Consider the following 27416-nt stretch of genomic DNA (forward strand, 5'->3'; position numbering starts at 1 on the left):
AAAGTACTTGAAGCAATTATAAACTTCCTGGAGTGCTTACAATGCCTGGGCACTCAGCATTACTCCTGGGTTTATTTCAGGACGGATCTCCATTCTCTCAAGGTTGGGTGGAGCTGTGCTAAATCTTGCTAATAATATTCACATTGCAGGAGTTCAGTTGGTTTATGGACTTTTACATGTGTTGATTGTCCTTTCAGACTAGGTACACTTAGGATAGAAAAAAATACACTCTTTTGCACTTCTTCATTTTCGGTTTTTTGGGTTTTCTTACCCCCCCCCCGCTCCCCTTAAACTGCCTAGAGCTTAAAATAACTCAAAAGTGAGGTGATATCTCTTATATGTGGAATCTAAAAATATGGCACTAATGAGCCTACCTACAAAACAGAAACAAACTCACAGACATAGACAACAGACTTGTGGTTGTCAAGGAGTAGGGGGTGGGTAGAAAGTAGGATGGACTGGAAGTTTGGGGTTAGTAGATGCAAACTATTGCATTTAGAATGGATAAGCCATGAGGTCCTGCTGTATAGCACAGGGAACTATATCCCATCCCTTGGGGTAGAACACGATGGAAAATAATATGAGGAAAAGAATGTGTGACTGGGTCACTTTACTGTACAACATAAATTGCTAGAGTTCCCATCGTGGCCCAGTGGTTAACAAATCCAAGTAGAAACCATGAGGTTGCGGGTTTGATCCCTGGCTTTACTCAGTGGGTTAAGGATCTGGTGTTGCCGTGAGCTGTGGTGTGGGTCGCAGACGCGGCTCAGATCCCACATTGCTGTGGCTCTGGTGTAGGCTGGCAGCTACAGCTTGGATTGGACCCCTAGCCTGGGAATCTCCATATGCCATGGGTGCGGGCCCTAGAAAAGACAAAAATAAATAAATAAATTGGCACAACCCTGTAAATCAACTATACTTTAATAAAAAAAAAAAGTGAGTTGAGATTGTTGGAAAATAAGCATTCATCAGTAATAATGTAAAGCATAATAAAATTATTAGGTGTATACACTTTCCCACCTTTAATCATTATTCTAGTATCACTTTGTCTAGGTAAAGTTTACAATAGCTCAGAGAGTCAATTGAAGATGAAAATTAAATATCCATGACGGTTGTTTTCTTATCATCTGCTTGAGAAATTGTAAAAATTTATCTCTATGAGTTAACCAATGCAAAAATTACCTTCTAATGCTATTATGCCATGGTGATTTTTAAATTCAATTTATAAGAAATGAAAGCTGGTGTTGTAATCTGTTGCCATTTGGCCAAGTATATGTGGACAGAACTTGTCTTTTTGCTTTAAAAGGGTCTCCTAAAATGTTCTCAGATAATTACTATAAAACTTTTAGAGGATATAGCTAAACAAAGTATAAAATTATAATCACTATAACCTCACTACCCAGAGTTAATCACTGTTAACATTTTAAGCTATTTTCTTCCAATTATATGGTTCATAAACTTTATTCGGAGAAGTATTTTAGGATATTTTAAAACAGAATATCATAGAATCTTAGAGTTGCAGGGTATTGACAGAAAAAAAAAAAAAAAAAGCACAACCTAAAAGTTGAGAATTATCTTTTATTTGGCTTCTGAAGACTTAAGCCCAGAAGACAGCCTCTTACAGTGCTCTGAGAGACTGCTCCAAAGAGGTAAAGGAGGAGCCAGGATACATACTGGAGTTTTTGCAACAAAAACCAGGTAGTCGGGACATCAAAAGATTACTGTTAATTAAACAAAACCTGACATCTCAAGTTTCTGAATTTAGCACTTTTCTCCGAATGGGAAGATGGCAAGAGTCTAGGCTCATTTGAGATCATTCCTTTGATATACAATTTATCTCTGGCCAATATTCTGCTTTTCTCCATCCTGAATCCCCTTAAGGTACACAGTTAGGGTAGCTGCTGTGGCTGCTAGCTTGATGGCTGCAGCCTCCTTTGTTTACTGAGATGTCTGAGATTTTCCACCCACAAGCAGATCCTTAATCATCTGCTGTAGCCTCTTATCCAAGAGGGAATGTCTTCCCTACTACCTTAATTAGTATGGATCCAATGATATGACTCTCAAAGTTCTCCTATTTCAAGATGCTTTGTATGTCAGCACAGATCTGTTTTAAGGGTAGAATGGTTCTAATTCTTCAAGTCATTCTTCACTAGACAGAAACTGTTTGCTTGCAGGTTTCATCTAATGATCTTCAGAAGCAACATTCTGTTTGGTTCCTTCTCTGGATAAACATTTCCCTTTCCTTCTGTTTATTCCTGGCTCCTCCTCATGGCTTTCGTTAAAAAAAGAAACTTATTCATGACACTTGTTAAAGAACTTGAAGGCAGGGAGACTATTGGGATAGGTATGGGGTCACTGCCATGGGGAGAGACAGATAGGGCTCAAGTCTCAATACAGCAAGGAAAAGTGGAAATTGATAGTCCAGGGGCAGGATCAGGAGTCAGTGGATGGAAAGAAGAAGGATGAGGGACAATGGGAGATTCTGGCTCACCTACCTAACACGATTCCTGCTGAGGGCAGACAGGGTGATCAGCCATCACCAAGGGGATGTTGGGGGATGAAGGGTTTGGTCAGATGCCAGAGGATGGGTGATTCTTACTGAAATGACTTAGCAGGATTCTTGTTAAAATTTGGCAATGCAAAGAAGGACACAGAGGTTTAAAGTTGAGGAAAGGAAGAGGGTTCAGAGGAGCCCAATTAGAGTTTGGTCAAGAAGAGAAGCTTTCCCTCTGAAGCTCCAGAATGCGATAGGAAATTGGATAGGAAATGCATTGGCAACTTTCACTCATCTACTAGTCTACCATGAGTGGCTCAGAGGGAAGCCTCTGAATGGACCCAGGTTTCTTTTTAGCTCACCTACTCAGGACACAGTTTCCTTAGCTTTCATGCATGTTCCTCAGGATATGTTTAGGGCCCTATTTGGTGGAAGCCAGCAGGACATTTGTGACCTGACTCATCACCCATCTTCACAAATTAACTCTCATATGCCCAACAGGAAGGGTTGGAATCCACAGGCTAAGTGTTTTGACCCAGCTTCTTTTATTTTTTCAAAGATAACGTTTGCAAAAAATATTACTTTTCTTCTGTTTCCTATTATCTTCCTTCTTTCTGTTTCCTTTTTTCTTTTTCTGTTTCCTTCTTCCTTCCTCTTTTTCTTATTTGCATCATTGGGTGAATTAGCCCTTTCCTAGATGGTGTTCCAGACACTATTGGTTGTCTACCATATCCATATCCCCAGCTGTCTTGCTAATAGAAACCCAAATTGGGGTGGTGGGTACTAAATAGTACTACTAGTTTCCCTAGATTCCTAAATGATTGGAGTAGCTTCATGGCTGCTGTAGCCAGTGAAAGGGAAATTAGTATCTCTGGGAGTTTGGAGAAAGCTTAGCTGCAATGGCAATATCTGGAGCTGTAGCAGACATCTTGCAACTCTTAGGTAATTTGCTTGGTCACGAGCTCCAGTGTGCTGAGGAATGTGGAGCAGAAGGACAAAAAACAACTTTGTTCCCCGATTGCAGCAACAAGTAGTTGAATTAATTCTGGTTCTTCCTGACCTCCATACTCTGTGGTATGTGAGAAGAATGTGAACCCTTACTAGTTTAAGCCCCATTTTAGTGAGGTTTTTCCTTGCGTTGTAACTCGTACAGAGGGTTTACAAAACTATTAACCATCCTGGTTACCCTTTCTGTCCAAACTCCACATGTAACATCCCTCTTAGAATACAACGGTAGAATAGGACACCATTGTGTAATTGTTGCCTCCTATCATTTGGTAGTTAATGGGATTTAATACATTTTTTTGGGGAGTAAATTACTAAGTAAACCTTATGTGTCCATTAATAGATCCTAAGAGTGTTTTCTATGAATTTTGTCTTTTTTTTGGGGGGGGGGGCTGCACCTGCAGCATATGGAGATTCCCAGGCTAGGGGTCGAATTGGAGCTACAACTGCTGGCCTACACCAGAGCCACGGCAACACGAGATCCAAGCCGTGTTTGCAACCTACACCACAGCTCATGGCAGTGCCGGATCCTGAGCCCACTGAGCAAGGCCAGGGATCGAACCCACAACCTCATGGTTACTAGTCAGGTTTGTTAACCGCTGAGCCATGACGGGAACTCCATCTATGAATTTTTAAAATCAGTCACATAATAGTTGGCTTGTATTAGAGTTGGAGTAACTGAAGCTTACAGATTTCTCAGATAAGCAAATGTGTCAGAGGTCCCTAAGACCACCTTCAGCCTGGATAATTTGCAGAACTTTGAAAAGCTGTTATACTAATGGTTACGGTTTATTGCAATGAAAGAATACAGATTAAAATCAGCAAAGGGAAAAGGCTTATGTGGCAAAGTTCAGGAAAAGCAGGTGCATGCTTCTAAGTGTCTTTTCCCAGTGCAGGTACATAGGTGTGACTGATTCTCCCAGCACTGATGTGTGACAATATGTGAAAAGTATTGACAACCAGGGAAACTGATTCTAGCCTTGGTACCAACGGGGGAGGCTCAACAGAGCCGGGGTTATTGCTGGGGATCAGTCATGTGGGCGCATAGCACCCACATGACTGATGTCAGATGCTCAGGTTCCACCCTCCCTTTATGCAAAAATAGACATTCACCTTGACTCTCTTTGTTAGAGTTAATTTATCTGGTCACATTAATCTGGAATAGCTCAAGGTCTCAGAGCATACAAAAATACTCTTCTCAGGTAGAATATTCTAAGTGCCCAGAGGTTATCTCCTAGGATCCAAGCAAAGGTCAGACGTGGCAAAGTAGTAAAGGTATAAAACATATACACATGGAAAAGAACCAAGGGCAAGGGCATGAAAGTATTATGATCTCTGAGTTGTGAGATATGATTTATTCTTTCCTAATCATACTTTTAATAATTTTCCAAAATTTCTCATTAAAATAAAGGACTATTATAATAAGTTATTAAATGTACTTTAGGGCGATATGATGACTTTATAATGACATGAGATGCAACTCTAAAAATGTAATTTCAAAATTTGGTAATAGAACCTCTTTTGGACAAAAAACTGAACATTTCTGGTACTGGTGGTTTGGGATGGTTATGTGGGACTGGCTCTGGAATGCAGGGAGGTTGACTAGGGTCAGAAGAGGGCATGTGGGGAGTTCCCATTGAGGCTCAGTAGAAACATATCCAACTAGTATCTATGAGGATGAGGGGTTCCATCCCTGGCCTCTCTCAGTGGGTTAAGGATCTGGCATTGCTGTGAGCTGTGGTGTAGTCGCAGATGTGGCTCAGATCCCATGTTGCTGTGGCTGTCGTGTAGGCCAGCTGTAGCTCCAATTAGACCCTTCGCCTGGGAACTTCCATATGCTGTGATTGTGGCCCTAAAAAGCAAAACAAACAAACAAACAAACAAACAAAAAAACAAAAACAAAAGATGAGGGCTTGTGGAAGGCACAAATGGTCATATGTCAGTAAATCCTATTTACTCTGCATATTAATGTCATTTTCATTTCTATTTTAAAAGTTCTGCCCAAGATTTTACTTCATTTAACCTGATTTTTCTTAATTACTTACACATTCAACTTAGTCATAGTTTATTGAAGCCTACTTGCACTAAATTTGTCTTTGTATGCTACCATTTTTCTCCCCCTGGTCTCCCCTCCCCCATCTTTCTAGGACGTGAACTATATCAAATTTAATTTACATGCCTCCCTGTCTTACCACTCCTCTGCAACTTGAAGTAATACTCAATGAAACCTTTTGTTGGTCTTGTTGGCTTGGGGTCAAGAGTGTGCAGTCTTTGATAAATTACCAACCTCCCTAGAACTTGGTGTCTCCGACAAAATGAAGGTGCTTTTAATAAGAATATCATAGGTTCTGTGAGATGATGTGTGCTGTATAAGATGTTAACACGTTGATTGGTGTATAGTGGGTGCTAGGTAAAAGTTATTCCTGGTTGTTATTAAACTGAAACATATGCGCCCAAATGTGCTTTGTTTTGTGTAGTCCAATATGTCGTTTTCCGTGTCTGTAGATACTAGAAATAGAACTAGAAGTAGATACTAGAAATGAAGAGCATTGGTTTCCTGAAAATTCTTAGCATAGTCATGGTTCCTCATTTTAAATATTAATAATATTGCTTTCTACTAAAAGGCAAAAAATATTTGCTTAAATATTAAATATCTCCTTAAAAATATTTGGAAGTGAGTATTAACATTTCTTTTCTTTTCCTTTTTTTTTTTTTTTTTTTTTTTTTTTTTTTTAGGGCCGCACCTGCAGCATATGGAAGTTCACAGGCTAGTGGCTGAATCAGAGCTGTAGCCACCAGCCTATGTTATAGCCACAGCAACACCTGATCTGAACCGTATCTGCAACCTATACCACAGATCACAGGCACACTGGATCCTTACCCACTCAGTGGGGCTAGGGATCAAATCCACTTCCTCATGGGCACCGGTCAGGTTTGTTACAACAGGAACTTCCAACATTTCTTGAATAATCTGGCTCAGATATTGGTTCCATTTGTTAAGGAAAAGAAGCTATGACTTAATGTCTCTTCAACAGCCTTTTTTTTTTTCTTCTGGAATTAGCATTTGGATCAAGGCCATATTTCTAAGATAATTCCTTGAGGGTGTTTTCTGAGGGCCAACTTTTGTATCAGTCAAACATTTACTTGGCTAGGCTGAAAATTAAAGGATTTAATTAAGGGTGAATAAAAACCATCCTTTCAAAAACCTTACTGACCACCTGGGACCAAAACTGACTCATCGTCAGAAATAAGCTTTCAGTGACCAGTGTCCTCTCTCATGGGGCTCCATTTCCAGCCTCGTCCTTCAGAATCTGCTCATCCTTTGGCTGTATCATCTAGATCTCTAACCAGAGAACAAAGTCTCTTATGTCTTTAGAGGGGGAAAATCAGAATTAAAGAGATATTTATTTCACATCAATGTAACCAATCAGACGCAGTGGTTATAGAGGTGAATGGATTCAAGAACCACTTAGGGCTTCATTGTTTATCCATTCTTAATCTAATAGTTTGCATCTGTTAACTCCAAGTCTCTATCATAATGTCCTACTGTAAAGCACAGGGAACTATATCCAGTCTCTTGGGATATACCATATAGAAGATAATATGAGAAAAAAATATATATATGTATGACTGGGTCACTATGGTGTATAGCAGAAATTGACTCAACACTGTAAATTAACTATACCCTAATCAAAATAAATTTAATTAAAAAAAGAACCACTTAGGGCTTAATTAACATTGGCACAACATTGCTGATTGATTGGATGTCGGAAATAGAGAAGAAGAATCAAAGAGTAGCCCATGTTTCTGACGTGAACGAAGCTTGGCCAAGAGTGCCTTTCACTGAGAGGGGAAAGGCAGCCAGAGCAGCACGATTTGCTGGCAAAATTTTGTGTTCCTCATTTGTTGAGTTTGTGGTGACTATGGGATGCCCAAATAGGGATGTCCGGTTGGACTTTCGAGTCTGAAGCTTGGGAAGATATCTGGGTCAGAGAGATTTGGAAGCAACGTTCCTCTAGTTGAAATCACTGGAATGCATGAAGCTGGCCAAGAAGAGCATTTCTTAGAGAGTCGCACTGTAAGTCCAGTGCGAGCCACACGTTTGTGTTAATGCCCTGCGTGCTGTGGCTGCTCTGTAAACACTTGGTGAAAATGATGAAGAACTGATTGGCTCACGGGGATAAATTATTGTCTCATTTTGGCTCCAAAGAAATGACAAAACACTTCTGCAGTAGGATAAAGAGGGCATGGCGTGTGGTTATGAGTGATATTAAGCATTGTTTATGTGTTGAGAGCTGAGGGAATTTATGAATGAGTTTCAGAAAGCCCACAGAGACATGAAATTATATACAGAAAAGGGTAAAGGGGACATAGTTTTTATCAGATCTCAAAGAGTCAGGAAAATGGCCGACTAAATAAATGCCTATTATCCTGGAGGCAAATCAGGGGACCAAAGGTCATGTCAGGATTACTCAAAAAACCAGAAAACATCGCCTTAACAGTGAGGGATCTCAGTTACTCTGGGGTATGCTTTTTTAGCCCTGTGCTGGCATTGTACAATATTGGAGGAATTTGGGTCAGAAGTTTCATTGTGTGGCTTGGCAGAATCAAAGGCCAAAATATGATTAATTCTAGATGTGGATAATTTGGAGGGATAAGGAATGTAGGGATGATGAGGGGTAATTTTCAAAATCTGGCTACCTCTTTAGCCAGAGTATTCATTCTCTTGTTTACTGCAGATGAGACAAGATACTTTTAAGAATATTCAACAAAATATCCCTGGTTACTTAATGTTGGAGTAGCATCTCCCCCCCTCCTTTTGTTTTCCTCTTAAATAGATTTTATTTTTTAGAGCAGCTTTAGGTTCATAGCAAAACTGAGAGGAAGGACCAGAGATTTCCTGTGTAACCCTCTGCTCTCCTACCACCCGGGCCCCAGCTGCAGCCTGCCCATTATCAACACCCGCCTGCCCCTGCCACCAGAGTGGTGCATTTGGTACAGTTGATGAACCTTCATTGACACATATTATCACCAAGAGTCCATAGTTTACATTAGGCTTCACTCTTGGTGTTGTGCATTCTCAGGGATTTGACAAATTACGATGCAGTGTACCCCAAATTATAGTATCCTTCAGAATAGTTTCACTATCATAAAAAAAAAAAAAATCCTCTGTGCTCCACATATTCATCCCTCCCTCCCCGCTAACCCCTGGCAACTGCTGATCTTTTTACTGTCTCAATAGTGTTATCTTTTCCAGAATGTGAGATACAGTAGTGGGAGTCATACAGTATGTATCCTTTTCATATTGGCTTCTTTCACTTAGTAATATGCACTTAAGTTTGCATCATGTCTTTTCATGGATTGATAGCTCATTGCTTTTTAACACTGATATTCCGTGGTCTGGATATACCACAATTTATTTATCCATTCATCTGCTGAAGGGCTTCTTGGCTGCTTCCAGGTTTTGGCAATGATGAATAAAGCTACTATAAACATCCACGTGTAAGTTTTTGTGTGAGCATAATTTTTTAACTCTCTTGGGCAAATCCCAAGGAGTGTGATTGCTGGATCATACAGTAAGAGTATGTTTAATTGTGTAACAAACTGCCAAATTGTCTTCCAAAGTGGCTGTACCATTTTGCATTCCCACCAGCAGTGAACAGGACTTGCTGTTGCTCCACTTCCTCACCATCATTTGGCGTTTTCAGTGTTCTGGATTTTGGCTGTTCTAATTCATGTATAGTGATAGCCTACTATTATTTTAATTTGTGATTCCCTAATGACGTATGATGTGGAGCATCTTTTTAAATGATTATTTTCCATCTGTTTGTCTTCTTTGGAGAGCGGCATTTTATTTTATTTTATTTTTTTGTCTTTTTAGGGTCTGCTCCTCTGGTATATAGAAGTTCCCAAGCTAGAGGTCGAATTGGAGCTGCAGATGCTGGCCTATACCACAGCCATAGCGATGTGAGATCCGAGCCATGTCTGCAACCTACACCAAAGCTCACGGCAATGCCAGATCCTTTAACCCACTAAGTGAGGCCAGGGATTGAACCTGAGTCCTCATGGATACCAGTCAGATTTGTTTCCATTGAGCCACAGTGGGAACTCCCTGGAGAGTAGCATTTTAAACAAGTTGTTAAGTTGCAAGTTTTGATTGAGGCATGAGAACAGTAGATATGACATACCATGGACTCCAGACCAAGTAGACACTTTTTAATGACATTTCAAAAACCAGTTTTATAATGCTTGAATCACTCACTACGTAGGGGCTAAAAAGAATTGAGTTATTGAAGATCCAAAGAGAAGATATGAAAGCAGATATCTTTAGAGAGAGCTGTTGATGTTATGTGAGCTTCCTCCCTGAGCCCATAGGGGCAGGAGGGATGCTGCCCTTCCCTTCAAGGAAGTTTGAAAAGCAGCAATCAGGATTCTTATTGTGGCCCAGTGGGTTAAGAACCTGACTGGTATCCATGAAGATGTAGGTTCAATCCCTGGCCTCACTCAGCATTGTCGTAAGCTGCGACATATGTCACAGATGTGGCTTGGATCCCCTGTTGTTCTGGCTGTGGTGTAGGCTGGTAGCTGCAGTTCCAGGCATCACCTGGTTTGGGAACTTCATATGCTGCAGGTGTGGCCCTAAAAAGGGAGAAAAAATAAACTGCGATTAGACAACCTGCAGTGTTCCTTGAAATGAGAGAAGTGACAGATACATGGGGTCTGTCTCTGCCTGGACAGTCTTCTTGGCTAGTGACTTCATTGCACAGAGCAAAGTGAATTTATGGGGGAAAAAGATGCTTGGAGGATTTCCCAAGAACCTGAAGCTCCTGTGCATAGGAGCTCAGGGCTTAGATGCTGTCAGGCGTCCTTAGGGTTGACTAGCTCTCAGCAGAGGGAAGCTGGAGGTACCCATTAGTTCAATTTGGGTTGTAGAAGGAGGAAGTGACCAGCAAGAGAAAAACGCTCTTCCATATCAAGGGAACTGGCTTGAGAGAAATGGAAGTGTGCTTTTCTCTGGTGAAGAAGAGTAGCTTATGGAATCCAGAGAAGTCCAGTAACTAATAGCCAGACCTAGGTTCTCTCAGCGCCAGTCAAGTAAGATCTCTTCTGCTCACCTGGTTCTCCTCCCCATAGGACTCAGTTCCCTGCTTTTTCATCCAAGAGCAAGGAGAAATTTCCCTTTATTGAACACATTCTGAAGGAGTATTGGGAGACCAGAATCCATTAGACTTTGTGAGTCTTGCTTCTTCATTGTGCCAGTGACATATTGAAAGGGAGGCACAATGAGAAAAGTGGTTTGAAAGTTGTTAACTCTTCATAGGAAATTAAAAATCTTGACACTCATCAAGTTCTGAGAACTTGATTTTCTTTTAGAAGCAAGTCACTAATATCCTATGCTTTATCTGCTAATAGTGAGTAGATACAACCCCCCAATTATGCTTTTCTGTGGGGTTGGTATTCTTAGAAAATTCAAGCAAAGAAAAAAATATCTTCAGGGGGTAAACTGATGATGCCAGTTAACCACCCCCCCCCCCCGTGTCCTTCACAATGTAATTGCATTGATAGGATTGGAGGAGGTAGAATAATTGGTTTTTGCTAAATAGGACAGAAACCAACAGATTCAAGTTGACATTGAAAGTCGAGTTTTCAAGAAATTACTGGCATTCATGAGTTCAGAATATTAATGGCAAATGTGCTCAGGGAACCTGATACTCTCTCTTCCCTGTATCCTGGCAGAGCCTGCTTTTAAAATCTGTTTAAATGCATCGACTCTGATTATGAAAGGCCCCACACAGGCCAGTGTGCACTCTGAGGGCCTGGTGGGGAGCGGTGGGTCAGTGACATTGTGTTGGTAAGATTCCAGCTGAAATGTGGGGGGAATCAGTTTGTTTGCTTACTTGTGGGTTTACACAAACTCAGAGAGCATGCTTGGGTAATTCTTCTGTACTGATTTAGAGACAGCGTCTATTAGAGGAGCCAGTAAAAAATGTTGATGGAAGAGAGAATAAAAATGTATTCTTATGAGTGGTAGACAGAAGAAGAAATTCTCCAGGATAAATCGGGGCGGGGGGGGGAGCACATACACTTTTTATTAGCTTACAGAACATAAATGATTTGCAGATGTTCGACTGAGCGTTTCACATAAAACATACTTATATACCTGGGCTTTTTTCCCCCTCACTTATTTTAATAGCTGAAGCATCTTTCTCCTGTGAACAATTTATTCTAATGGCAATAAAAATGCAACCGCACCACCTCATTATGCCCAATAGCAAATGACTTATGCGACGGTCTTCGCTTGCTCTGTAAGGGTCCAGCTCTGATGACTGATGGCAACCCCAGTTAAACAGGCATTTGAATGAGTGATACCGTAAGCAGGGAACCATCGAAAAAGAGCACAGCTCTTAAAGTGGTACCCGGCTTTCCAATTTCCCCTCACCTACATCCAAACATGGAATTCAGAACAAGGATGTTGGGAAATCTTTGTAGTTCACTGAAGGGCTTTTGTAGGCAGAGTCATTCTTGCTGGTCTACATAGTACTTTGTTTACTTGCTGCCCTTTTTTAGTTGACTCTGAGTCATCTGTGTGTTTACCGTTTTGGCTATGATGGTTTTTATTATTTTTTTATTTTTAAAATATCTTCCTTCCTTCCTTCCTTCCTTTCTCTCTCTCTCTCTCTTTCTTTCTAAATGGCTGCACCCACAGCATATGGAAGTTGCGGGGCCAGGGATCGAATTCGAGCCATGGCAGTGGCAGCGCTGAATCTTCTAACCCACTGTGCCGGGCTGGGGATCTAATCTGCACCTTCACAGTGATCTCAGCAGCTGCAGTCAGATTCTTAACCCACTGAGCCCTGGCTGGAACTCTTACGATGCTTTTTATCTTCAGTAAAAGCTTCTATTGATGAGGGAGACCAGGTGGGGACTCTTGCAGTCCTATGAAAGACATTCTTTTTAGGGCCGCACCCACAGCACATAGAGTTCGCAGGCTAGGGGTCGAACTGGAGCTACAGCTGCTGGCCTATGCCACAGGCACAGGTACGTGGGATCTGAGTCGTGTCTGTGACCTATACCATGGCTCATAGCAATGCTGGATCCTTAACCTCCTGAGCAAGGCCAGGGATTGAACCTGCATCCTCATGGATGCTAGTCAGATTCGTTTCTGCTGAGCCATGACAGGAACTCCACCTGGAAGAGAGATTTTGTTGGATACTCTGTACATTTATTTTTTGAGGGTCTGGGCAAATGCCCCTACTTTGATTCAGCCCCCTACTTTGTTGCATTCATGAAAGGAGACCATTTTCCAACATACATCTATCTCCTAGGCTTTCTTTTGCAAATTGAAGAATATCATGTAAATCATATTTTGACTATTTTATAAAATAATGGGATACTGCCTATAAATCAAAGTTATTCTTTTAAATTCATTAAAAACATCATTAACTCTTAGAACTACCGTATGATCCAGCAATTCCACTCCTGGGTATATACCCAAAGAAAATGAAAACACTGCTTCAAAAAGATACGTGTAGCCTAGTGTTCATGGCAGCAGCATTATATACAATAACCAAGATATGGAAGCAACCTAAGTGTCCATTGACAGATGAGTGGATACAAATGTGTGGTTTATATACAATAGAATACTATTCAGCTATAAAAGGAATGGAATTCTGCCATTTGCAACAGTATGTACAGACCTAGAGAGTATTATCTTAGTGAAATAAGTCAGATACAGACAAATACCCTATGTTATCACTTATACATGGACTCTAAAAAGTAAAGCAAACGAATGCACATACCAAAGCGAAAACAGACTCACAGATACAGAGAACAAACTAGTGACTAGCAGGGGGGAGAGGGAAGTAGGGAGGGGCAAGATGGGGGAGGGAATTAAGAGGCACAAACTGCTATGTATAAAATAAGTAAGCAACGAGGATATACTATACAGGTAAATATACACTTTTAAAAGGTTTACTTTCTATTTACTGCAAAATATTGGCTGTATTCTCTCCGTTGTACAGTATCCTTGAGCCTATCCTACCCCTAATTGTTTGTACCTCTCACTCCCCTCTGTTGCCCTTGCCTCATGGTCATCACTTGTTTGCTCTCTGTACCTGTTAGTCAGCTTCTTTTGTGTTGTATTTATTAGTTTACTGTATTTTTTAGAGAATCTCTATGTTGGGCACCGGAAACTAATATAATATTGTAAATCAACTATATGCCAATAAAAATTTAAAAAATATATAAATCGTTCATACCATTCTCAATGAGGATCTGTCATTTTACTCTGTCTATGAGTTTGAGGAAGGAGAATTGGGTGAAACTCTGCTTCCCTGGCTGTCCTGATCATTGTTTCATGATAATAGCTTTTTCAGAATGACTCAATTAGCTATTTTTTACCAGATAAAGATGCAAACTAATCAAGTATTCTGCTTGATTTAGCAACCGTCAAGTCACTAGAATAGACTATGGAAAAACCACTTTGAGGGAGATGGAAAGCCCTGAGCAGAACACTTTGCCTTAATTGACAAAGGCGATAAAATTAAAAAGGTCTTGAATCGGGGTAGATGTTAACTTTCTTTTCTTGCCCTTCTAATCAAAGTATTTGTTTAACTTAAAAAAAAATGCCCAAAGTACATTTCACCAATTGGTCATATGGTCCTTTTGTAGGGAAACTTGTTGTTGTACATCGAAAGCGTGATCGTGGAGTTCCCATCATGGCTCAGCAGAAACAAATCTGACTGGTGTCCATGAGGATGCAGGTTCAGTCCCTGGCCTTGCTTGGTGGGTTAAGGATCTGGCGTTGCTGTGAGCTGTGGTGTAGGTCACAGATGTGGCTTGGATCGGCGTTGCTGTGACTGTGGTGTAGTCTGGCAGCTACCGCTCTGTTTTGCCCCTAGTCTGGGAACCTCCATGTGCCGTGGGTGCGGCCTTAAAAAGACAAAATAAAATTGTGATGGAACATGATGGAGGATAACGTGAGGAACAGAGTATATACATGTATGACTGGGTCACTTTGCTGTACAGTAGAAATGGACAGAACAGTGTAAATTAAAAAAATGAAAATCTTAAAAAAAGCTGTAACAATCCCAAAATAAAGCAAACTGAAAAGTTTGGGGACAAAAAATAATTGTAAACTTGCATGTCTTTTACTGAACCATTCCTTTTGCCTTAAGGAATCTGACCTTCAAGACGATTTGTTCCAAGTTGAGTTTTGTTTTCAAACATGTGGGACTAAGTCCAGATGTTTCTTCCCAGGTTTAAAGTCCCCACAACCCAGTCTCACCTCCCAAGGGGCAATCCCTCGCCTGCCTCTCTGATCTTCTGCCCCTCCAGCCTCTACCCTGTCCCTCTAGCCTCTACCCATGAGGCCAGCTAGCCCCCAGCAGCCCTCCAGGGCTCTGGGTTAAAATTCTGTTCAGTGGTAGGAGAAAAAGAATGAAGGTGCAATGCTTTTTGGTAACCTCCCCCCAGGCTCATCAAGTTTGTCTCACTTTCTTTCTCTCTCCTTCTCTGTGTGTGCGTGCTCACATGTGCATATACATCTGCATATACATTTTCATTTGGCTGAACTACAAGCTGGTAAAGTGCAGATTTAATAACACCTCGCTCCCACATACTCCAGCATGAATCTCTTAAGAATAAAGCCATTCTCTTACATAATCACAATGCCAATCTCTCACCCATACTGTTCGTATTCAAATACAGGCTTTCTTTTTCTTTTCTTAGAATTTAATCGTATGTATTTTTTAATATGTGAAAAAATTAAAAGTTCAAAAGTCCAAGCTATATATACTGTACATCTCTGTATCTATCATCTATCTATCTAACATCTATCATCTATGTATCAACATCTATCTAACATCTATCAATGTATATCAATACCTATCTCTATCTAATATCTATGTATTATCTATATAACATCTATCTATGTATGTATCTATCTATCATCTATCTATCTAACATCTATCAACATCTATCAATACCTATCTCTATCTATCTAATATCTATGTATTATCTATATAACATCTATCTATGTACCTATCTATCTATCATCTATCTATCTAACATCTAACTCTCTGTCTATCTATCTGGGGCTGTAGTCGGGGAAGCCTTTCTCCCTTTCCCATCCCTTATCCCTCTCCCCCTCCCCCCACTCATCCCTATAGGATGCCATTTTCATTACTTTCTTGTTTACTCGTCCTCTGCTTCTTTTTGTACAAGTAAATGTGTGAGTATGGATTTCCTTTCTTTCTTACTTACACAGAAGGCAGCATGATTTTAGGTGGAACTCTTTTTTTTGTTTTGCTTTTTAGAGTTGTGCCCGTGGCATATGGAGGTTCCCAGGCTAGGGGTCAAATCAGAGGTGCAGTTGCTTCCGCCACAGCCGCCGGCTTATGCCACAGCCTGTGATAAATCTGCACTTTATCGGCTCATAGTTCAGCCAAATGAAAATGTATATGCAGATCCGAGCCATGTCTGCGACCTACACCACAGCTCACAGCAACACTGGATCCTTAATTCACTGATTGAGACCAGGGAATGAACCCACGTCCTCATAGATCCTGGTCGGATTCATTTCCCCTGCGCCACAAGGGGAACTCCCTAGGTGGAACTTTTTTATTTTTAACCTAATACATCCTGTATATCACTCCCTCTAAGTTCCTGAAGATCCTTCTCTAAATGAGCACTCTAGTTGACAGGCAATACGCATTAAGAAATCATATAATTGAATTAAACATCAGAATCCATGCCTCATTACACTTTATACCTGTGAGCTTGCTTTATTTTAAGTTTTTTAAAAGGAAAAAATAAGCATTCTTTGAAACATTTTAGCTTCAGTTAATGATCTAACAGTATGGTTCTTTATATGTTTCTAAATAACTTTCATGCAGACACTTTTCATTTGCTTTCATGTAACTGTGCATGCCATTAAGTGAGAGTAGGGGCACGCATCTACATTGGCTGATTATCCCATCTGACTGATTAATACGTGCCAGAAGATCCCAAAGGGTGGGAGCCTTTTCTGCTGTCAGGTATCAGACTTTCCTATGAGTGTTCTACAACCCCGCGATAACAAATTATTTTTAGTCACAATTTTAGCACATTCTATGATTTTTTTTTCACCAGTTAATCATCTAGTACAGGGCACGTGATCATATATTTCATACATTTAGACCTGTAACTATTACTATTTCTTTGGCACAATGTCAACATGTGTGAAGTGCCAGAAATTTCAAACTTCTAACTTTTTTATTCCCTAAATCATAAATGACCCTTTGTGATGTTAGTAGACATGGAGCAGAGAGATGAACCTCAGAATCCCTAAGACCTTTTGCATAGTTTGATGCAGACAAATCTCACATGTTCCAAACTGCAAATTCCTTTTCTGCTTTTTAAATCATGAGACATACTAAAACATGAACAAGGTTACTCTGTTTTATGTTAATGTCCCCATGATTTTTTATGCCCCTTTATGCAAACAGGAAAGGTGATTTGCTTTCAGAATACGGAGGCACTGATTTCCTGAGCTAGAAACAGGTTGGGGATCAGGGCTGAGAGTGGGGTGTTCTACCAGATACCCTTTCTGTGCTGGAGGGAAATTTGATGTTCTCTGAACAGGGAAAGTCTAAATGCAGGTTTACTGGATGACCATTTGTGGGTAATACAGAGGAGAGCTGGCCTTGGAAGAGAGGCATTTTTCTTCCAGTGATTCCAAAAGAAAACCAGCAACCCTAGTTTGGTCCAACAGCCATTTATACTGTTTTTAATATCTAACAGGCTTCAATGAGACATTGGGGATGCACTGATGGATAAAGCACATTCTCTGCTCTAAAGGTTAGTCTAGCGAGGGCTAAATTAGTCACTCTGATTTGTATCTTCATGACGCTGGAGAAACCGCTGGTGGGCCAGCAGGGATTAGACAAGCCAGGGTCTGGGTATTGATCACATGCACAAAAAGGAGAAGGTCAAGCTCAGTGAGAAGGTGACTGGGTAGTGATGGTTATGGACCATCGAGCTGTAGACAGGGTATCTGTTTCTTTTAAAGTCTTCCAAATGTTTTAAAATGGTCCTCAAAATGAAATAGGCCCAGGAAACCAACATAGTGGGGCTGCCAAATTTGCATTTGCTCTGTCCTCTGTCAGCAATTAGACTGCCCTTGCTTATCCATCCATGCTTCTCGTCTGTTTTAGTAGGTCAAGGAAACCTCAGATGAGCACTCCCTGGAAATAGACTTAAGTTGGTATTTGCAACAATCAAAGCATCCTTTTAAGAGTTAAGTATTCCATAAGCTTATTTTTGACAATTACTCTTTTCATTGTCTGCTTTAAGTGTGCAGATGCTTCTTATCTAGTGTGTGTGTTAAGACATCTGATAATGCCATTTTAAGGTGTAATCTCTACAACACACACACACACACACACACACACACACACACACACGTACCTTAAATGCCAAAAATAAATAGTAAAGAAGGAAAGACACATTACATTTACTTTAAGTTTGGGGCCTAGGCTTACACTCGTGATTAATTTGAGAGTACGATGTAGAGATAGAATTTGCTGAGTAGGGAAATTAAACAGCCCATTGGTGGTGGCTTCTAACCTTGAAACATTCATTGTGCCTCTTTATCACTTAAGAGCACAGCATTGTCCTGTCAACTATTCAGCAGAGTTTGCCTTCCTCCATGAACTGTGTGAACTTCACCTTCATCTGACCTCATTCATTTTAGCCCATCTTATTTCTTTTTTGTTCAGTTTTTGATCTAGGGAGTCATTATATCTGTCCTTGAATGTGCCAAGGTGAGTATCAACCAACACTTTACTATGAAGGATTAGTGAGATTTTCTGCATCCTGAGGTGGAAAGGCAGAGGCCTTCCTGGAGACACAGCTCCCATGTTCTGCATGTCTTTTCTCGACAGAGGTGATGTCTTTCCACCTTACTGTTTCTGATACATGGGGATATCCTGAGAACAAGTAGGAGGACTTAAATTTATTTCTCCTATGCCTCTCTGGTTCCATGTCCTGCTGATTCCATGTTAGCTATCACACATGTTTATCCTTGTTATCATCATCATGGCTCAAGTACCAATCTTATCCATTACTGGCAATTGCTAGTTCAGTCACTAAACCCTTGTTGAGTACTGGCACTGTGCCAGACACTTCACCACCTCTTCTTATCCCAACACTAAACTACCTTATGAAGCGGTCTAATATTTTAGTAGCAGATATATTTGGAAAGGGAAATTAGGAGCAATGGCGTAATGGCACTGACTGCCCTTGGCTAGGGATTCAACATGAATAAGACAGGTAGTCCCTACTGTTGGCTCTACTAGCTTATCAGGGAGCCCCGTCCAAAACATTGTGATAAATGCTTCTACCCAATGTGTCTTCTTTATTTACTATTATCTCCAGTTTTTCTCCAGTGTTTTATCCTCATTTTCCGTGAGGAGTGCAGGCATAGTATTAATATGGCAGCATCTGAAACTTACAAGTAAACAAATATTTAACCCATATTTTCAATATTTATTTAATTGAATAATTGCTCTTATGCAAGGGTAACAATATAGTTTCATATGACTATCATTTTCTTCAACTGAAGATCACTCTGTTTTTGTTTCTTTCAATTTTCATTGCTTCTACCCTCAATTTCCCCCTTGATTTACTACTGACACACAGTTTATGGATTCCTTGTCAACAAATTAATACATATTTATTGAAGGGTTATGTTTGGCCTCATGATAGATCCTCCATGGAAAAAACAGATGTTTAATGTGTTTGGAGCATGATTGTGAAGACAGAATTTAGAGTCATAAAATATGTGGGAAAAAGTGTCCACTAGCATGTATCAGTTATCATTATAATGGCACTCAAAGAAGAAGATACACAGGGCTGCAGGAACTAGAGGAGTCTTGCATGTGGAGGGAGTTCTGCTGATCCTCAGATGTTGGTAGAATTTAAATCTGCGCTGCCCATGATGGTGCCACTGGTCACGTGTGGCTCTGAGTCCTGGAAATATGGCTAATTTGAATCAAGTCCTACTAGAAGTGGAAAATACATTCTGGATTTTGAAAACTTAGCCTGAAAACAAATGTAAATGATCCCCTCACTATTTGATACTGATCACCTATTGAATCATAGCATAATGGCTATACTGGATTAAATCAAATATGAAATAAAAATGAGTTTTACCTTTTCTCACTTTTTCTCACACCCACACCCACACCCACGGCATATGGAGGTTCCCAGGCAGGGAGTCCAATCAGAGCTACAGCTGCTGGCCTACGCCACAGCCACAGCAATGCCAGATCTGAGCTGGGTCTGTGACCTACACCAAAGTTCATGGCAACAACCCACTGAGCGAGGCCAGGGATGGAACCAGTGTCCTCATGGATTCTAGTCCAGTTCGTTTCCACTGATCCAATGGTGGGAACTCTCTTTCTCATTTTGTAAGATACAGTTTCCAAAATATTTGAAATTACACATGTGGCTGGCAGCTTGGCTCACACCATCTTTCTGTTGGATGGATACGTAGATAGAGAGGAGGGTGCTTTGCAAATTGAAGGGGGTAAAGGAGCAGGGAAGGCGGAGGCAGGTGGACAGAGGCCTGTGTGTGAGGATGTGATCACAAATTGAGCTGAAAAGCAGAAGAAAGAAGCTTTTGAGCCCACTGTGGTTGGCACATTGAGCTTGTTAGCAGAGTGTGTAGTCCAGGTGGACAGAGCCAATGGACATGGTCTCTAGATTTGATTTTTCTGTAGACATTTGGGTCAGAGACATGGATGCGGAGACTTCATTTTTTTACTTAAAATCCCAGAGGGTACCTGGGAAGAAGGTCCTTGGCAAGGACCTCGAGGGCTCTTGGTTTATGAGTACAGGAATCTGCATCTGCTACCTTGTGCCTTCTGTTCTGCCTGTCATGTTTCACTCTGGGGAGGAATGTGTAAGGAAAATGAAAAAAACTGATAAACTGTTAGAAAATGTTCCCCTTCAGTTTAGTTCCTAAGGAGGCTGGCAGGGGACTAATCCTGATGTTTTGGGAGGAATGTCTGGCAGCTTTATGTAGAGGCTGAGATGGAGGGACCCCTGAAGTGCTGAGTGAGGGACTGGGGGGCAGCAGTGAAGGGGGTGTGCTGTCAGGCAGGGCAGACTGGTTCCCTGGCCAAGGCACTCAGGTCTGAAGGAGGATGGGTGTGGGGGGGATCCTAGGAAAGGGACCAGGGTGACAGACATGACAAACTGGGAAATATCCTGGCCGGCTTTCTTTTCTTTTCTTTTCTTTTCTTTTCTTTTCTATTCTATTCTATTCTATTCTATTCTATTCTATTCTATTCTATTCTATTCTATTCTATTCTATTCTATTCTATTCTACTGGCTTTCTATTCTATTCTATTCTATTCTATTCTATTCTATTCTATTCTATTCTATTCTATTCTACTCTACTCTACTCTACTCTACTCTACTCTATTCTATTCGTTATTTTGTCTTTTTGGTACAGCATATGGAAATTCCCAGGCTAAGAGTTGAATCAGAGCTGCAGCCGCTGGCCTACACCACACCCATAGCAATGTGGGATCTGAGCTGTATTTGCAGCCTACACCACAGCTCACAGCAACACCGGATCCTTAATGCACTAAGTGAGGCCTGGAATTGAACCTGCTTCCTCATGGGTACTAGTCAGGTTCTTAACCTGCTGAGCCACGATGGGAACTCCCTGGCCTGGCATTTTCATTTCCTGTTTAACTAGGAAAGGATCCTGGGAGTGCTTCTTTTCCTAAGTCAACAGTAGACCATCTTATAGAGAGACCTGTAATTTGTTAATTAATAGAATTAATTAATTTTATATTCTTATAATATAGGAAGGGGAATTAGGGACAAGGGACAAAGGAGAGTGAATGCCCCTTAAAGTTAATAAACTACGGCTGTGGAAGGGAAAACCAAGAGCATTTTGAACAGCCAGGCTTTATTTGGAACACAGAAACCTCCAAAGTTGCAATCTTTTGAAGGACAAAACTCATTTTAATGTCTGTGTTCTGGAATGTACATTGAAACTGTCATCCTAATTACTTCATTGACATAACCTCATTAACAAGAATAAAAGAGATAATAGCTAACATTCATCAAACACAGCTCACAGCCCTGGAGCTGAAGGGTGTTCTCTGCCTTCTGATGTTCATGTACCTAGATGGATAACCACACGCATTTTGTTTAACCTCTCTGTTCCTCAGTTTCCTCACCTGTAAAATGGGTGTAAGAATTATAATACCTGGTAGGAATGTTTTGAACACTAAGTTAATATGTAAGGGACATAGAGCATAGAGTAATTTCTGGGTTGTAGAAGTTTGACAAATGTTAGCTGTTAGTTCACAGAATGCCTGACAGTTATCTTCTTGGCCTCTAGTACTAAAGAGGAGACAATTTTGCATTGGAACAGTGAAGTCAGAAGCTGGAAAGTTAGTTGTAGAACCAGTATTCCACCCAAGCTTAGCCAGAATCTCAGGCTTATGCCCTAAACAGCCCTGAATCAATAAACTACAGCATAGGGGCCAAATCCTGCCTGCTGCCCTGTAAGTCCCTGAAGCTGAGGAGGGCTTTTATGGATGAACATTGCAATTGAATTGATGCTGGGAAACACTACCTTTTAACCCAAATTAAGGAAAATATTAGTTCCACCCCCCCAAATAATTACAGCATCTCATTAGTAGACTTGTATTCTACAAGTGATTGTACTCAGTTCTTATTATTATATTTTGGATTTCATGACTCGAACATGTGGAAATGTATTTTCTCTTTTCTTTCATAAGTATCTACATAGTAACCTTGATTTTGACACTAGAACTGCAAAGCCTAAAAGACTCTTTCTAGGAAAGGTTTTCTGGATGCCCTCTAACCACTCTGTTAACACCCTTCATTTCTGACCATGTGGTGCCAGTGGGAGAAAGTTTTGAAAACCAGAGACGTGTTCATTACAAATAGGACACAGAAGACAGAAGCTGGGTAGCTAAGGGGGTAGAGGAGGATGCTTCCAGAAGCAGGTCTGTGAATGGTCGCAGTGCTGCAGGTAACATATCTCTGGAGATTTTAGCAGCAACCTGTGCCCAGACGGAGCTTTTGTGCAAAGGTCTAAGAGGGTATGCTTCTGAAGATCTCTTCTGCTAGGAATCATTGGCTAAATTTGTTGAAATAGGGACATTCTCCCAGATTACACTTTTCTTTTTCACCTCTCAAGGGTGCTTTTCAATAAAAAAGTGTCCCCTAAAGATGTAAGCCTATAAGCTTGGCAGGACTTTTCATAAGCAACTTTAATATTTTTATTTTCCCTTGAAGAAGGCTTGGAAAATTCATTTCCATTGCTGAGCTGTTGGGAGGTACTTAGTGCCAGCAATAAAAATCATGTAACAAATGGCTCCTCTGTCATGGTTAACGGGCTCTGATAGCAGAGATGGTGTGATTGGTGACAAAGAGCCCATGGCAATTTTGATTTTGCCAAATAAAAATAGACCAAAGAAATGGAATTCTGGAGGGTGCTGTTGATGCCTGAAAGGAGCCAGGGGAATGTTCAGGCTGTGCCAGTCTTTTCATGTCACACATGAGACTCTGAGATTTCAAAAAAATCTTTTGCCCAAGCTGGTGAGTGGCCAGAAGTAGACTTAGGGCTTCTTGCACACTTTCTTCTTCTTCTTCTTCTTCTTCTTTTTTTTTTTTATTAGAGTATAGTTAATTTACAGTGTTGTGCCAATTTCTGCTGTATAGCATAGTGACCCAGTCATATACATATATACATTCTTTTTCTCATACTGTCTTCCATCGTGGTCCATCCCAAGAGACTGGACATAGTTCCCTGTGCTGTACAGTAGGACCCCATTGTTTATCCATTCTAAATGTAATAGGGAAACATCTTTCTTTGCCTCCAAACTGCTCTAAACATTTTTGTTTCTGAAACCTGTTTAATATTTAAAACAAGTTCAGATATCTTTGTGGTGGTCCCAGTTCTCCTGAACTCTTCACCAGAATTGCTTGCCCTCTGCGCCATAGATGGTCCGCAGGTGAGGAGATCACCATCACCTTACACCTTACCTGGATCCTGGACTTAAGGGAGACCACCTGGCCTGGTACTCGCCCACCCACCATTTTTGAGCAGTGGGAACAGTTTAAGGCTTGACTTAAACCATAGCATATGAGCAAATGTTAAAAATTGAAATCTGGGCTTTCGGCCATGCAGAATGGGGTGGGAGTTATTATTTTCTGCCAATGAATATAATGAATAAAATGAACATCCACTATTTTTTTTTTTTTTTGGATTGGGAGAATGAGGCAGGAAAATGTCTTACCAGGAAGCCCCTGCCTGAACTCTCCAAGTGTTTGTGTTGTCCTTGGCACTGCTGCAGTATTGTCACTTTAGGGCACAAAGACCTGATTAAAGAAAACCCCGCCGGAGTAAGCCCTGGTCCATTAGTTTGTGTTCATTTGCATGTCCCTTGCTTTCTCAGAACATGTACTTGACCTGGGAGCATCTCTGTTACCATGGAATCCTGTTTCTTTAGCTGTTAGGCACCAACATTTGAATAGTTTCCCTTTCAAGGCAGAAAGTCTTTGTGCTCTACAAGCATCTCTCTACAAAGCACTAGAACCGTGCATTATTGCTGCATAATTATCCAACTGGTAGTAACGCTAGGGGTCTGTCCTGGATGCATTATATGGTATATTATCAAGAGCAAGAATTTTACTCTTTCGGCCTTGGAAGGGATTTTCGAAAGCACGAGAGTAAACCGTTGCTCCAAGTAGTTAAACGTTTGCCCAGTCTCATGCTGCGCAGTGGTGGCACAATGGTGACTGATGTTCCAGGCTGGACCTCCTATTGATCTTTATCTTGTTATTAAATAATTTTAACTTTTTTTTTTTTTTTTTTGTCTTTTGTCTTTGTTGTTGTTGTTGCTATTTCTTGGGCCGCTCCCGCGGCATATGGAAGTTCCCAGGCTACGGGTCGAATTGGAGCTGTAGCCACCGGCCTACGCCAGAGCCACAGCAACACGGAATCCGAGCCGCGTCTGCAACCTACACCACAGCTCACGGCAACGCCGGATCGTTAACCCACTGAGCAAGGGCAGGGACCGAACCCACAACCTCATGGTTCCTAGTCGGATTCGTTAACCACTGCGCCACAACGGGAACTCCTCCAATTTTAACTTTTTTTGATATGAGATAAATCTTGAGCAATTTTCAAAAGAAATTAGGATTTTTCCAAACAAATTCATTTTGTGCTTATTCATTGTTTCTTTGGACTTGGAGGTGGTGTTATGTTTTTGTGTAGGTGTGTTTCTGTGCATGTGTAGGAAGGCAGTCCTTCTGACCTCTGTGCCAGTATAGGCTGGCACTGGGAGAAGCTTGAATCAGTTTATATAGAAAACCCTAAGGACTCAACCCAAAAACTACTTGAATTGATCAATAAATTCAGCAAAGTAGCAGGATATAAGATTAACATTCAAAAATCAGTCACATTTTGGAGTTCCCGTCGTGGTTCAGTGGTTAACTAATCCAGCTAGGAACCATGAGGTTGCCAGTTCAATCCCTGGCCTTGCTCAGTGGGTTAAGGATCCAGCGTTGCTGTGAGCTGTGGTGTAGGTCGCAGACTCGGCTCGGATCCCGAGTTGCTGTGGCCCTGGCATAGGCTGGCGGCTACACCTCTGATTCGACCCCTGGCCTGGTAACCTCTATATGCTGAGGGAGTGGCCCGAGAAAAGGCAAAAAGACAAAAAAAAAAAAAAAAAAAAAATTCAGTCACATTTCTGTATAGTAAGAATGAAACTTTAGAAAAGGAATACAGAACTAAACTGCCTTTTAATATTTCACCCCCAAAAATCAAATATCTGGGAATACACCTGACCAAGGAGGTAAAGGACTTATATGCCGAGAACTATAGAACTTTAATCAAGGAAATTAAAGAAGATGTAAAGAAATGGAAAGGTATTCCATGCTCCTGGGTTGGAAAAATTAACATTGTATAAATGGCCATATTACCCAAAGCAATCTACAGATTCAATGCAATCACTGTCAAGTTACCCAAGACATTTTTCACAGAACTAGAACCAACAATCCAAAAGTTTATATGGAACCACAAAAGACCCAGAATTATCAAAGAAATACTGAAGAACAGAAACCAAGCAGGAGGCATCTCTCTCCCAGATTTCAGGCCATATTACAAAGCCACAGTCATCAAGACAGTGTCGTAGTGGTAGCAAAACAGGCAGACAGACCAATGGAGCAGAATAGAGAACCCAGAAATAAACCCAGACCCCATGGTCAATTAATCTTTGACAAAGAAGGCAAGAACATCAAATGGGAAAAAGATAGTCTTTTCAGCAAGTATTGCTGGGAAAGCTGGACAGCTGCATGCAAATCAGTGAAATTAGAACACACCCTTACACCATGCACCAAAATAAACTCGAAATGGCTGAAAGACTTAAATATAAGACAAGACACCATCATACTCCTGGAAGAGAACATAGGCAAAACATTCTCTGACATCAACCTTATGAATGTTTTCTCAGGTCAATCTCCCAAAGCAACAGAAGTAAGAGGAAAAATAAACCAATGGGACCTATTCAAACTGACAAGTTTTGCACAGCAAAGGAAACCAAAAAGAAAACAAAAAGACAGCTTATAGAATGGGAGAAAGTGGTTTCAAATGATGCAACTGACAAGGGCCTAATCTCTAAAATATACAGTAAACAAGCAACCTGTACAACTAAATAGCAAAAAAGTCAACAACCCAATGGAAAAATGGGCAAAGGACCTGAAGAGACAGGTCTCCAGGGAAGATATACAGATGGCCAACAAGCACTTGAAACATCCCTGATTATTAGAGAAATGCAAATCAAAACTACCATGAGCTACCACTTCACACCATTCAGAATGGCCATCATTAAGAAGTCCAGAAATAACAAATGCAGGAGGGGCTGTGGAGAAAAGGGAACCCTCCTGCACTGTTGGTGGGAATGTAAGCTGGTACAACCACTATCGAGAACAGTATGGAGGTAACTTAGAAATCTATACATAGAACTACCATATGACACAGCAATCCCACTCTTGGGCATATATCCGTACAAAACTTTCCTTAAAAAAGACACATGCACCTGCATGTTCATTGCAGCTCTATTCACAATAGCCAGGACGTGGAAACAACCCAAATGTCCACTGATAGATAGTAATTGCCTTTTTTTCTGACTGAAATTTTATTTTTTTATTTAAAAAATTATTTATTTTGAATTAAAATCAGGAAGATGTGGTGTATGTATACACAATGGAATACTACTCGGCCATGAGAAAGAACAAAATAATGCCATTTGCAGCAACATGGGTGCAACTAGAGACTCTCAACTCGAGTGAAATAAGTCAGGAAGAGAAAGACAAATACAATATGATATCACTTATATCTGGAATCTAATATATGGCACAAAGGAACCGTTCCATAGAAAAGAAAATCATGGACTTGGAGAATAGACTTGTGGTTGCCAAGGGGGAAGGGGAAGGAGTGGGAGGAACTGGGAGCTTGGGGTAAATAGATGCAGAATGTAGCCTTCTGGATGGATTAGCAATGAGATCCTGCTGTGTGGCACTGGAAACTCTATCTAGTCCTTATGATGGAACACTTAATGTGAGAGAAAAGAATATATACATGTACGTGTAACTGGGTCACCATGGTGTACACTTGATAATAATAATAATAATAATAATAATAATAATAATAAAAGAAAATCAGTTTCACTCTTGGCTTACATGTCCAGTGTATGTCCAGGTTTCTTTTCTAAAATCTTATGTCTTCCTGTTTCTTTAGTGTTCATCTCATTTACATGTCATCATGCCTATCTCATAGTATCTCTTAATCTTGGAAGAATTTACCAACATAAAATAACTG

At 40.7% G+C, this 27416-nt stretch overlaps 1 protein-coding gene and 1 long non-coding RNA gene across 4 annotated transcripts in view; both read left to right on the plus strand.

Annotated features, from left to right (window-relative positions):
• The window catches only part of FBXL7 (F-box and leucine rich repeat protein 7), a 408940-nt gene that overhangs the window by 24461 nt on the left and 357063 nt on the right, over window positions 1-27416 (plus strand). The window lies entirely within an intron of this gene.
• On the plus strand, window positions 20612-26089 carry LOC146395454 (uncharacterized). The gene is made up of 2 exons (XR_014830820.1): window positions 20612-23865; window positions 25113-26089. It is a non-coding gene; the product is annotated as an uncharacterized LOC146395454 (long non-coding RNA).

Source organism: Sus scrofa, chromosome 16 (genome assembly GCF_054392235.1).
Source record: "Sus scrofa isolate SSC_HxYL_T2T_F1_AM1 chromosome 16, Sscrofa_HxYL_maternal_Yorkshire_Landrace_v2.0, whole genome shotgun sequence".
In the NCBI taxonomy this organism is placed as follows: Eukaryota; Metazoa; Chordata; class Mammalia; order Artiodactyla; family Suidae; genus Sus; species Sus scrofa.